Source organism: Lacerta agilis, chromosome 3 (assembly GCF_009819535.1).
Source record: "Lacerta agilis isolate rLacAgi1 chromosome 3, rLacAgi1.pri, whole genome shotgun sequence".
NCBI lineage: Eukaryota > Metazoa > Chordata > Lepidosauria > Squamata > Lacertidae > Lacerta > Lacerta agilis.
Window position 1 is genome coordinate 22,489,981 of NC_046314.1, and position 13,127 is coordinate 22,503,107.

General features: G+C 41.3%; 1 long non-coding RNA gene across 1 annotated transcript in view; it reads right to left on the minus strand.

Annotated features, from left to right (window-relative positions):
* Window positions 1-1,115: 1,115 nt before the first annotated feature.
* LOC117043394 overlaps window positions 1,116-13,127 on the minus strand; it is a 170,856-nt gene continuing 158,844 nt past the window's right edge. The window contains exon 4 of the long non-coding RNA XR_004426182.1: window positions 1,116-1,236. This is a non-coding gene — a long non-coding RNA (uncharacterized LOC117043394). The remainder of the gene's footprint in view (window positions 1,237-13,127) is intronic.

The window sequence follows — 13,127 nt, forward strand, 5'->3', positions numbered from 1 at the left end:
TAAGAATTTGTAAGTCCACTGGGAAGAATTAACCACATCCTGAACTCCCATTATTTGAATAATTTATTGGCTTCTCTGAATAATACTTCCAGTTCAATTTTCTGTCCACATTATTGAAACAGACATTTAAAACAGACAACAAAATCCATCTAAGTTAACTGAACTCTCTTCTACGGAGCTAACTGGAAATTAAAAGCGCTTGCACAATGTTGGCTGGGTTATTTATCTTCCGTTGGTATTATATCCTACTTTTCAGTAATATGAACTTGAAAGTTATTTACAAAATACAGAAATGATATTGTAGCAATAAAATAATAATAATAGAACAGGGGAGCATGACAGAAGATCATTTTAAAATCCAGTTGAATTAAAGATCCTAAACATTACGTGCGAGAAACAAACTCTCCCTCTGCCACCAAAAAATGAAAAGAAATGGCACCAGTAGGATGAGCTCTTGTGCAAATCCTAGTGGAAGACTTATTGCAGGGCAGTGTATGAAAGGTGGGTTAAAGTATGGAAATAAGGGTGGTATTCACCAAAACATTTCTGCTAGCTCAAGGTCCCTCCCCACACCCCTTGGGCATGCTCTGCCCTCAAATGGGGGAAAGCCCAGAACATACAGAACATATTTAGGGGGCACACACACATAGGGAGGAGAATGTTCCATGGCACAGGGAGAAATCTTTGCACTGACAGAATCATTGTGAGGATTAAATGGGCGAGACAGTGTATGTAATTAATTAATTAATTAATTAATAATTAATTAAATGGTATTAATTCAATGGCAGAATGTCAATTGCTCGAGTTAAAATCTAACTGTGCTATGTTTCTATATGCCCTAAAATGAATACTCACACTCCTCCTTCCTTTATTTTTTTTTTCTGATTATACTGACCATTGCACAACACCTGGGTAAAACGTATTTCCATTTTTATTACAAGAGAATATTGGTCTCCTGCTGCCCAAAGGATGTGTTGTGCTTTACTCAGCACTAATTCAATTCATTTCTGGCATCTAACACAGCAGTACGTCTCTTTTCCACTCACTCCCCCCCCCCCAGCTCTCGCCCCCCCCCCCTTAGCATCACATCTAATGACATGTTCCATCAGTAGAAAAAAGTACTAGCAGAATAAACAAACCATGCAAGTCAAGCACCACCACTATTGACTTTGAAAATGATTAAGGATGCTGATGCGCAACTCACCTTCAGGTTCACCCAGAGTGTACACTGTGACTCTGCAAGGAGAAAGAAAGAAAGAAAGAATACGGAAAGTAGTCAATACATAGATTATCACTTTTAAACTAGAATTGCCTCATTATATCCTTGAGCTTCTCCTCTCTTGACGCTGTATTTATTTGATACATTATATCTTGGACAATCAGCAGCGAAGGGCAGATCTCTTCCCACTTTATGTTCCTCTCTTTCTCTAACTCCAATACCCAGTCCCCATAGTAACTACTACTACTACTACTACTACTACTACTCATAATAATAATATTTGTACCCCGCCCATCTGACTGCGTTGCCCCAGCCAATCTGAACTAAGAAGAGTGAAAGTGATGCCTACATATACATTGAACGGGTTACTTACGGGTTCGGCGCTTCGCGCATGCGCAGAAACGCTAAATCGCGCTTTGTGCATGCGCAGAAACGCTGAAGTGCGCCACGCACATGCGCGCATTTGGCGCTTCAGGTTGCGTTCTTTCATGTTTCGAACAGGCCTCCCGAACGGATCCCGTTCGCAACCGGACTGGGTACCACTGTACGTGATCCACATCTATACACATGGTCCCTGAGATCAGGGGTTCCAAAGGTTGATAGGACTATAACTCCCACCACACCCTTGGCCATTGACCATGCTGGCTGGGCTGATCCAAGTTGACGCCCAACCACATCGGCAGGGCACAAGTTCCCCATCTCTACCATTCAACAAACATACCAGGTTTGATGCCTAGTTGGCTGAGACTGCTTTTGCAGATGTCATCCCTCCACCTACATGCATACAAAAAGAACCAAAATGATGTCTGCACACGAGGATGAACCAGGACCAGGAAATAATTAAATGGTCTAACCTTTCAACATAAAGGACTTCTGTGCCTTTAACAGCTTGAGATAACTGGGGTTTTAAAATGGTTTTTTTTTTCCCATTCCATGGTGCTGCAGGAGGATGGAGTTCTGCAACCTACATGCAGCTGCCAAAATCCCTTCATCCATATAACTATTTAAGGAACAATGTGAAAAACCTGGCCCTCTCTTAACAGACTACAAGATGCCTCTGATGTCAGCCAGGCACCCTACTGCCGTTAAACGTAATTTTAAAAAGTTTGTTTCACATTTCTGTTCCCAATGTGCTCTCAAGGCAGGTTGCAGGGAAATCACTCCAAGCATAACATTTCCTAACGATGCTATTTATTTAGTGTATACAGAAAGCTAGGCTGTAGAAAGCTACAGAATATAGAAGAAGTCCTTGCCAGGGGGATTTACGGTCTACTTTAGACAGATAGGACAAGGGAGAAATGGGGATGAGGTAGAATCAGGAGCTTGGGGGGGGAGTACTGGGAAATGAATAAGGGAATGTCAGGAGGCAAGACTAGGGCACAGAAGCAGAGGCTGGGGTGATTCAGGAAGGCTTTTCTATAGAAGCAGCTCTTGAAGTTGTACTCCAAGAAGGAAAAGGCAGCACTCTGATCAGGGGTGTAGGGGGCGGATCTGATTTGGGGGCGTAGGGGCGGATCGCCCCATGTTCCATAATGGAGGAGGTGACAATTATCAAGGAACTATTACTGCCCTACTAGGGCGGTTCATTCAATACTTTTTTTAAAATGCCTGCTCCAAAGGTCTTATCTTAGTATACTAGGGATTATATAGCTATATATGAAATTTCATGCATATCGGTTAATATATTGACCCTCCTCCACCAAAATAGCTGTTTACTTGGCTGTTTTCCTATGTCGTGAAGGCTGAAATTTCAGCTCAGTGGAGCACTTACTGTTCCCAACCCTAACCCTGTGGAAAGCCATCTAAGTAGACTTTAATTTGATTTTGAGATGTTTTTAGGAGGTAATTTAATTATTGTTTTATTTTATACCAATGTTACATATCTGATGTTAGCCACCCTGAGCCCAGCTTTGGCCCGGGAGGGCGGGATATAAATAAAAGTTTATTATTATTATTACTTGTTATTATTCCTTTGTTAGAAAATATGAAATAACTTAAAACCATTTTTGTGGGGGGGGGGTCAATGGGGGGTGACAAGAAATTTTCCGCACCAGGTACCACCTGACCTTCCCACACCTCTGACTCTGATGAAAGACTGCCACACATGGTGCCCTGGTTGAAAGAGGTAGCACAGCAGAAGGTGTCCCATTGAAGGGGTTAATTAGCTAACCTGTATATATCTACCTGAATGTATTGTTAGTCCAGAAGTATAAAAGAACTCTTTAAGCTTTTCTTTATGAAACCTCTCTGTAAAGCTGTGAACTTTGATCTGCATTGCACTTCTTCTGGCAAGCTATGACTAAGAGTCTGGAGATAACAGTAGAAGGCTGACCTTGCACAGAGAGGAACTGTGTAGGTCAGAGATAGGATGGCCTTGCTGGAGTGCGCATGAACCAACTCAGGGCTAAATGTCCTTTTGCCTTATATGTACAACAGGAAATGTACAACAGGAAATGTTCCTTATATGGACAAGAGGAAGATTCCTGGGGTGGGAAGATGAGCCAGGGAACTGTCTATAAGAACGGTCTGAAAATTGACTTTTTTTGTACTTGCTTGGATGTCTGAACACTGCAAGTGCCTCTGCATGCAGAAAATAAATCTTTCTCTCTCTGAAGCCAGCAGCCTCAGGTGTCTTTTCTGCTTCCATGTTTTCTCACCGGGCGCAACCGTGGGAACCCGTAGGGGCAAATAAGGCTCCACCATGGAACATCATTGTATGGTCTGCTTCAACACTTTGACTGTATGCTTCAGTATAATTGGTGGAAGCACGAGCCTTTCAAAACATTTCCCATTTGCATTGCCTACTATCTTTCAAACTATTATTACGTCAGAAAGTGCTAACCATTTTGCACCGAAAGCTTCCATTTTTTATTTCTGCTAATGGTTCCACTGAACATGTGTTTTTGTTTTTGTTTAAAAAAAAAGTTTACAGGGAAACTCATCTCTATTTTGCATTCCCGGGGAACCATGTATATTTCATTTCTTTCCTGCGTAAGTCTTGAGGAGTTGTGGCTTTTATTCCAAGTAATGTTATTAGAGAAAGGGGCATATGACTTGCATGCACATACTGTAACAAGCAGCTCGTCTCGTCCTTGTCATTTATTTAAAATGCTTTAGTCCGCTCTTCATCATCTGATCCCAAGGTGGGGTAAATTGCAATCAAAAGCAACATTTACACGGCAATTCACAGTCTGCATATTTTGCCAGTAAATTTGTCTGCTTTACTATCACATCAGCTGAGAACAGCGATGCGAGATAAAAGTTGTTTTGTGAAGAAAAATGGGCACAACGCTGCAAAGCGACCAGAAGAGCGTGTGAGGGGAAGGATATAACTGTTTAATCACAGCACTTGGGAATAGAGTTATAAATCTCACGAGGAACAGGGTATCTCTTGGAAAAAATGTTTCTGTGTTGGTAATTCAAAATATGGCGATGTTTCCTTTGAGTCAGCATCGTCTCAGCATGATTTCATAAGCCTGCCTGCTGTTGGGAAGTGCCATCTTTCAGCTGAGAAGTAAAACAAAGGCACTGATCATTCACAGTAATTAAAAGATACTGTGAAATTCTTTTCTGTAAGCAGCAGTTTTAAATAAGCCCTCCGCACTACAAGAGCTTACATTCTGCAAAGGGTGTTTTCCCCCCCAATGGCACTTCAAACTCTTGGTCTGATTTGTGCAAGAGGAGGGCCATTGCTCAGTAGCAGAGCACATACTTTCCATGCAGAGATGTCCCAGGTTCAACCCCTGGCATCTCCAGGTAGGATTTGGAGAGATAACCCGTGCTTCAAACACAGGGAACCCACCGTCAGTCTGCACAAAGACAATGCTTATGTGAATGAACCACATGTCTCACTCAATGTAGGCAGCTTCCTATGTCTTACATTCCTAAGGAATGACCGTCAGCAGCAGAGATTTGCACTCATTTGTAAAAGCCTGGAAATAAGGCAGCTACTGGCAGAAAAATGGGTACAAATCTCACCACTCATTTATCTGCACTTCTAGAGTTTGGGAAAGCTTCTGTGAGGCAGTTCAGATCACAGAATCACAGAACTGTAGAGTTGGAAGGGACCTCAAGGATCATCTAATCCAACTCCCTGCTATGCAGAAATCTCAACTTTAAGCAGATGGTCATACAAACTCTGCTTAAAAACTTGCAATGAAAGAGAGCCCACAACCTCCCAAGGAAGTCTTTCCCACTGTTATAGCAAATTGCAAATACAATTATCCAACTTTACATTTTACAATCCCAACCCTCCCATTGACTCCCCTCATCTTCTCCTTCTGGTTTATTACATTATTTGTTATCCTCTGCATGTTAAATAACTTTAAGTGTTATTGCATTCTCTTTCTTCATATTTACTTGAATAAAATTGTGAATGTTTATTCAAAACCTGCCAATGAGTCCATCTCTTTTGTTGTTTCTGTAGGTAAATTGTGAAAGGTTCCCATTCTTTTTTAAAGTCACTATTGTCCTTTTCATGTAGTTTTCATGTAGTCCTTTTCATGTAGTCCCTTTCATGTAGTTTGTCTGTAACTTCGCTAATTCTGCGTAATTCATCAGTATTTTCCCACTGTTCTTTCTTTGGTACTTCTCCAGTCTTCCAACCTTGAACTAATACAACTCTTGCCGCTGTTGTAGCATACATAAATATTTTCCATTTTTTCTTTTGGCAGTTCTTGACCTGAGATACCCAGCAAAAAAGCTTCTGGGTTGTTTTGTTGTTGTTGTTGTTGTTGTTTACAAATGTCATCTTGCTCTATGTTCTTAACCCCTTCGTGTATTAATTAGAGTTAGGGATGCTAGTTATATGTGGCTGGCTATCCTGCACAACACTCTGTCCTCACAGTTGCCAACCAGATGCCCATGAGAAGCTAGCAAGCAGAACTTGAGCACAACAGTACTCTCTCCACATGTGAATCCTAGCAACTGGTATTCAGAGGCATATTACCTCCCACAGTAGAGTTAGAAGATAGCAATTGTGGCTAGTAGCCATCTTCCTGTTCATCAGTTACGAATCCATCCAAGTTCCTTAAAGTTCATCAAAGTCTTGGTCCCTAACAAGCCCTATCCTATGTTTTAAGCTTCCTTTCCCTCCAAACTTCCCCCCAATGCTCTTTTCGGGCTCATAAACAAATTGACTTCCTCTCCCTGTACCAAACCATTAGTGCTAGAGTATATTCACTTCTCAGAGCAAAAGAAATATGAAAAAAGAGAGGATTTCCTGACATCCTATCTAAAAAGCCTTCCTATTGCTACTCTCGGGGTTGATTCAAGCACTACAGCACTAGGTCTGGGGAATCTACGGTAGGTCCCTCACTTGAAGCAAGCCTTGGCTTCATGTGCTCCTTCCTTCCACCCCCACCCCCAAAAAGTGCTCCCTTTACTGCAGAGAAAAGGTAACTGCTTTAGTTGCACATGGGGTTCCCCTAGTCTTCCTGCTATAAAAACTGTCACAAAACACACTAATAAGCACAGCATCCAACATATCTAGACAAATATTACACACCTGAGGGCTAAATAAAAACATATAGCTAAACATGAGCCTTCATTCTATATTTCCAATGCTGCTACTGTTGATTAGCAAAGTCACCCAGGCACACAGTGGAACTCAACTATTTTAATAAGTCAACTCAGTTAACCTATTAATTAAGTTGTTTTCCTTTCCTGTCTCAGAAAATAAATTGCATGAGTTAAAGATGACAGTCTAAATGTACATTTACAGTAGATTCAGTTTGACCTAGACAGGAGAGTCTGTGTCAACAACTGTTGCAGTAACAGTTTTAATTAATGCTGTTCATTCTAAAAATGTGCTTAGTCTTCAACTTGCTATCTGCTCGATGCCTAGTATTCTCTTTCTATACAAGCTTCTAGTGCCCATGAATATGTTTCTTAAAAATTAATGTTTTGCCTAAGCTGACAAACGCCTTTCAGCACTAGTGTCAGAAGTTACATCTCTGTTTAACTAAAATCTTCTTTCTCCTCTCCTTATGTGAAGGGAGCTTGGTCTGGCTTGGTCTGGACTACTTATGGGAAAAGAGAGAGTGGAGAATTGCTGTAATTTCCTCTCTTCTACTTGTTTAAGACCATTGATTGATGGCACCATGTAGGAGTCAGTGACAAGATAGATCTTGTTAGTGAGATTTCTGGAAACAAGGAAAACAATAGTCTTTGCCGTGCCCTAGAAAGTTGGTGGCTATACGAAACGTTATGCTTCTGCAATTCCTGATCACTGTTAATCCTAAACACCCTCCCTCTCATTTAAAAGCTGATCTGAAGCTGAGTGAGCACCCTCCACAATGACCCACATCCTGCCAACCAGAACCACAATGGTATAAAACATTACACACCAACATACATGCATACACATGAATACATATGCTTATGAACCACAGCTTGTGGACCCAGATTCAGTCATGCATTATTACAAGTGGTCTGTTCTTAAGATGACCTAAGTCTGGATCCAACCCATTGGTTGTATGGTCTGTTGCCAAAGTAAATCACCTTTCCCCACCACTCAGACCACAGAATGTGCTTGGTGGGTTCGTTTTTCCTCTTTAGCAAGCAGCCTCATGACTCAGAAAACATCCAGTACACTGCGGTTAGGCCATGAAACCACACTTTCTCTAGGATAAGTCCTATAAGTTTTAGAGATCAATGATAAGCCTAAAATGAAGCTGGCAAATCTAGCTGGAGATAGAATGTGCTTGGAAAATTCATTCTAAAGACTGCATTTAATGTTGCACATTTTCCACTCATTCATGTCAATGAAAGATTACTACAGAATATTTCTCTGTCATTGTTTGTCTGCATAATGCTTCTCTGATGTCAGGGAAATGGAATTTACAGTTCATTTTCTGCCATTTAAAGAGAAATAAAATATGTATATATTATCATGAGATTGAGTGCAGCTGGGAGCCAAGGTATAATTTAAAGCAGAGCTCAACGGCTATTAGTCATTTTCAGGATTTTGCTTCAATATTTGTATCTAAATACAACTATGTGTCATGGCCATAAAACCTGACTACATTATGAATTATGTTTAATTTCCATTCCTCCTTTTCATGTCTCCCTGCATTTCCCCCTCCCTTGTGCATATATTTTTGTTAAACCTGGCACTCTCCTTGCTTAGACCTCGTGTTGAAAAATAAATGTGGCAGATCTGTTGGGGGAAGGAAATTGTGCTGTTTAGTAGGATTCCTCAAGGCTCAGTTCATCACAACAAAAACTATCACCTTTGATTCAGCTTCACTACAAAGGAAGTCTTCCTGACAAGTTTCCAGTTCAACAAGGGTTGGAGTGAGATACATAAACCTTGAGGGAAGTGTAGGTGGAAGAGACTGAGGCAAGAGGAAAAAAGAAGAGAAAGAAGAATGCGTCTCACACAGGTCACAAGGACAAAGGAAGCTATGGTTGGCAGAAAAGGAGTAGAGGAACAGACAGCAGTGCTAGAGGCAGTCAAGGAGACTGACGCTGTCAGGATGAATAAGCCTGCAAACTTATGCTAGGGATGCCAGAAAATTCCAGTGGAAACAGAAGTGAAAATTGCAGTTGTTTGCATTCTCCTCCCATTTTTATGGTCATGTATGTATGTATGTATGTATGTATGTATATGTTGTTTGATTTTTCATTTACCTTGAAATGTATAGTGTGGAAAGAGGTACATCATTAAGTATGTTACATTTTTATGTTAAATAAGTGGACAGCAAGATAAACAGCACCACAGAAATTGAACTGGCATTGGGCACTGATGTGTGTAGCAATGTGTGTGTTTGGTGTACATTTTATTTATTTAATAGGTTTCCAAGCAGCCCTTAGGCTAACATCCTTTCTTCTTTCTTTTTCTTTTAGTGCTTTTTTATTATTAAAAACACATTTATTCAAAAGTTGCACTTCAGCTTTGTCCCCTGCCATAATACCAAAGAACGACCACTCCAATCCTCAATCCCACACATCAATGTCATGTTAGCTTGCCAAATACCCTTAATAGGAACCCAACTAATCATCTGGTTGGCTAGACATTTTCAATCAACATATCCCCTCCACAGACACCTCCATGGTGATGATGATGATGATGATGATGATGATGGCACTGAAATATCGCGTTCTTCAATAAAAGAAGTGGCTTACAAAGCTAACATAACTTGCCATCTGCCAATTGGCCCCACTGCCCACCCTAAACTTTTCTCTTTGTCCGTTTTACCCTTGGTGCTACTGTTACAGAGCCATGTTTATTTTAAAAGCATGGCTGTGCTATTCTGCAATGGTGAAACCAGCGAGCAGGGAGTTTCACAGAGGAAACGGTTGTCAAGGGAAACTTTCTCATCCCGGCCCTTTCTCTTGCTGAAAAGCAGAGAATCTTTTACCAGAGAAGAAGGGTGTGTCAGCCATATAGGACTATACCCAATGCATAAGCAACATGCAGTTTGTCCCTTGTCGCCTCACCACTTCAGGCCCTGACACTCCTTGAGAATAATCACAGCAATGAGAAACACTTAAAATACAAAAAAACAAATTGGTGATTTGAGCAGCTTTATCTAGGGGAAAAATAATAAGGAAAAGAAATGAGAAAGTGTCTCACGATGAAGCATTTCAGAAAATGAATGTTTATGTTTATCTACATGTCAGGTGAACATTTGCATCTCTAGTTGCAATTTAGTTCAATTCGCAACTGCATGCCTTCTTTCAGATAAGTCAAGCTGGCAGAGCAAAGAAAAGGGGGGGAGAGCAGTGGTATAGGAAATCAAACACACATTTGCTGTTTTCCCTTTCATCTGTCAGTTATGGTAGGCTTGGTAAATGCCCCTCATGGTGGGTGTGGGGGGCACATCTATACCGCAAGGATCCAGAGTGCGTCTTTGGCCTTTGCACACAAAGGCTGCATGCCCCTTCAGAATCTCTACCAAGCAAAGGCCAGACAACTCAGTGTCATGGCCAACAAGTAACTAAATAGAAGGCATGGACTTGTATGTTCTAAGGTAGCAATGTGAGGGCGAAATATGCTTCTTGCCTCTGCTGGCCATGGGCCATTTGAACTGATTTGCTGACAGCTGCACAGCTTTCTCCCAGGTCTAGTAATTCCCAAAATATGTGTTGTGATTTCCAGGAGACAACTGAAAACACATCTTTTCACATAGGGATGTGAGGGACGACTGCAAGTCTGGTAATGGTTTCGTTTCTTTTCTTCCTTTTAATTTTTTTGCGTAATTAGTGGATTAGTTAATGGTTCCAATGGTTTGATGTAGTGTTTTAATGGTGTTTTAGACTGATTATTGCTTTTGCTTTCTTCTGTTCCATGCCTTGTGAAGTCTAAAATATAAATGACTAAAGCTTGAATTAGGTCCAGAAAGATATTGGTGAGCATTAAATCGTGCAGCTTTGAAGGAACTGGTGTCATATAATAATGCTGACCCACATGAAATCAGGTGGTAACATTCTTCCAGATTCTGAAGCATCCTTAGGGGCAGTCCCACAGAACATGGGCAGCCCCACATTACTATAGTTTGCCCTTTCTCGGATAATTTGTCATCGTTTTGTATAAAGCTATGGTGGCATGGGGTATCTAGATAGATAAACATCCCATTATTTGACTTCAGCTTTTCCCAAGAAATTTTCATACATTTAACTTGCTTTCTGACCTTTTAGAGAAAGAACAACAACACAAAGCTACCTGCTATTGTAAACAAGTGAATAGTCACAGAGATCACTCGAACCAAGCTCTCTGGCTTAATAGATTAGTCTTAAGAACATTCCCCTCTGCTGGCATGATTATTGGTCTGAAGCAGACATGTATTTAACTTGGTGGGGAAACTATTGACCCGGCTCTTTCCTAGGAGCTATCATGAAGTAAGTCACACCATTCTTGTCACTTACGTGAGAAATCATTGAAGACTTGAGAAACAAATGTTTAACAGGTCACAGCAAAAAGCAGCTGGCTCCTAACTTCCTTTCTCAAGTTTTGCTTTTAGGAAAGGCGGCGAAAACACCAAAAACCAAATTCAAATACTGCACACAGTAGTTTCAATAAGTTTCATTTCCATTTGACAAGAATTTGCTGCCAAGTAACACAATATAATACCAATCAACATCAAGTAAAATTTGTACAATCTGTTGACTCCTTGGCTCACTACCGATGCATAGAGAATGATGACCACATTTCTTGACACTGCAACACCAAGAATGTATTCTGGTAAAACTGCATTTAATGCAGTTGTCTTGACTGCAAAATATTTGAAAGTGAATGAGTGAATGCCTGCTTTTAATGTTGTTCCACATTCTAGACATTTATAGTTCTCATTAAAGAATTTGGGACTAAATGCTGCCTGGAACAGTGATCAAATATGCAGTGACAGACATTATCAGCCTAGTGGCCTAGTACCCCAATTCTTATAGAACTCCACATATCATTAAGAAATATATTCCATAGTGAAACTCAAATGATGAACACTCTCATTACCCTTGGGCACAGCTCATCAGGCCCCCATCAACTGAAGTAGCTACGTGTTCCCTTACCACCTCTTTGGGCTGCAGCTCCCTTGTTGCACCATTTATCCTCTTATCCCCAGGTTGGGCACTGCTTTCCTTTTGGGTGAAAACAGAGACAAAGCAGGTGTTGGGCAGTTCTGCCTTCTCTTTGTGACACTATAGCATTTCTCCATCTTCTCCACACAGAGGACCTACTACTTGTTTGTTCTTCCTCTTGCTTCAAACATAGCCAAAGATACCTTACTTCATTATTTTAACCTCTCTCGCAATCTCATTATGATCTTTGGGCTGCCTGACTTTCTCCCTGCAACTGTTGAATACTCATGTGTATTCTTCCCTCATAATTTCCCCTTTCTCCCATTTCTTATACATGCCCTCCTCAAATTTCAGGTCATCTGTAAGCTCCTTATGCAGCCACATTCTTTAGATGCCTTCCACTTTTTTTCTTGTTGGAATTGTCTGCATTTGTGCCTCCAATAGTTCACCTTTAAGAAACTCCCATCCATATTGGACTCCCTTCTGCCTTCCATGCTCCAGACCATAGATCTCTTCACAAATGTACACATACTTTACATATAATGCTACTCCTCCTCCATTCCTGTTCGGTTTACAGTCATACCTCGAGTTACGATAGCTGTGGGTTGCATTTTTTCACTTTACAAATGCGGCAAACCCGGAAGTATTTACTTCCAGGTTTCGCCATGCGTGCACACACAGAAGCACTCCGTGCGGTCTGCGCATGTGTGATATCACCGCTCGGGTTGTGGACTTTTTGGAGTGCGAATGGCACCTAGGAATGGATTGTGTCCGCAACCCAAAGTACCACTGCATTCCTTTTGAATGGGTTATACCCCTCAATTTCTACATTCCATTCATGGGTCTCAACCCGCTAGGGTTCAGTAATGTCTAATAGGTCATATTTGCATGTTCAGACCCAGAGACCTCCCCCCTAAATAGACAGACATTTGACTCAAATTTTAGGTTTGGTTTTTGGCAGAATTTGGGCCACAATTTTATTGATTACAGAAAAGTGAGTGGTTGCATAGGCTCTGATTCGACTAGCTCCCTACACTGTTGCAGGTAGCGCTGACCTATCATAGGTCAGCCAAGGGTGAACACCTAAGATAGCTGAAAATCACGGGAAAAGACTCTGTTCACTCACCAGATGACCCCCTGGACTCAGACACGGGCACAACCCCCTCTTGCGGGTTGACCAAACCAAGTTGAGTCCCTGGATTCCTTTAACGGAATACCCTTCACATAGGGGAGGCGAGACAGTTCTCCCATCCCTATCACCTGAACCAGTGCCTATCCGCAACCTTACAAGTTGTGATGATTTGCTAAGCGGCAGGCGAAACCCAAATGGCAAAAGCCAATCAGCCAAGTGGGGAAAATTCCTGCCGTGCCCGTCCCAATGACAGACGAC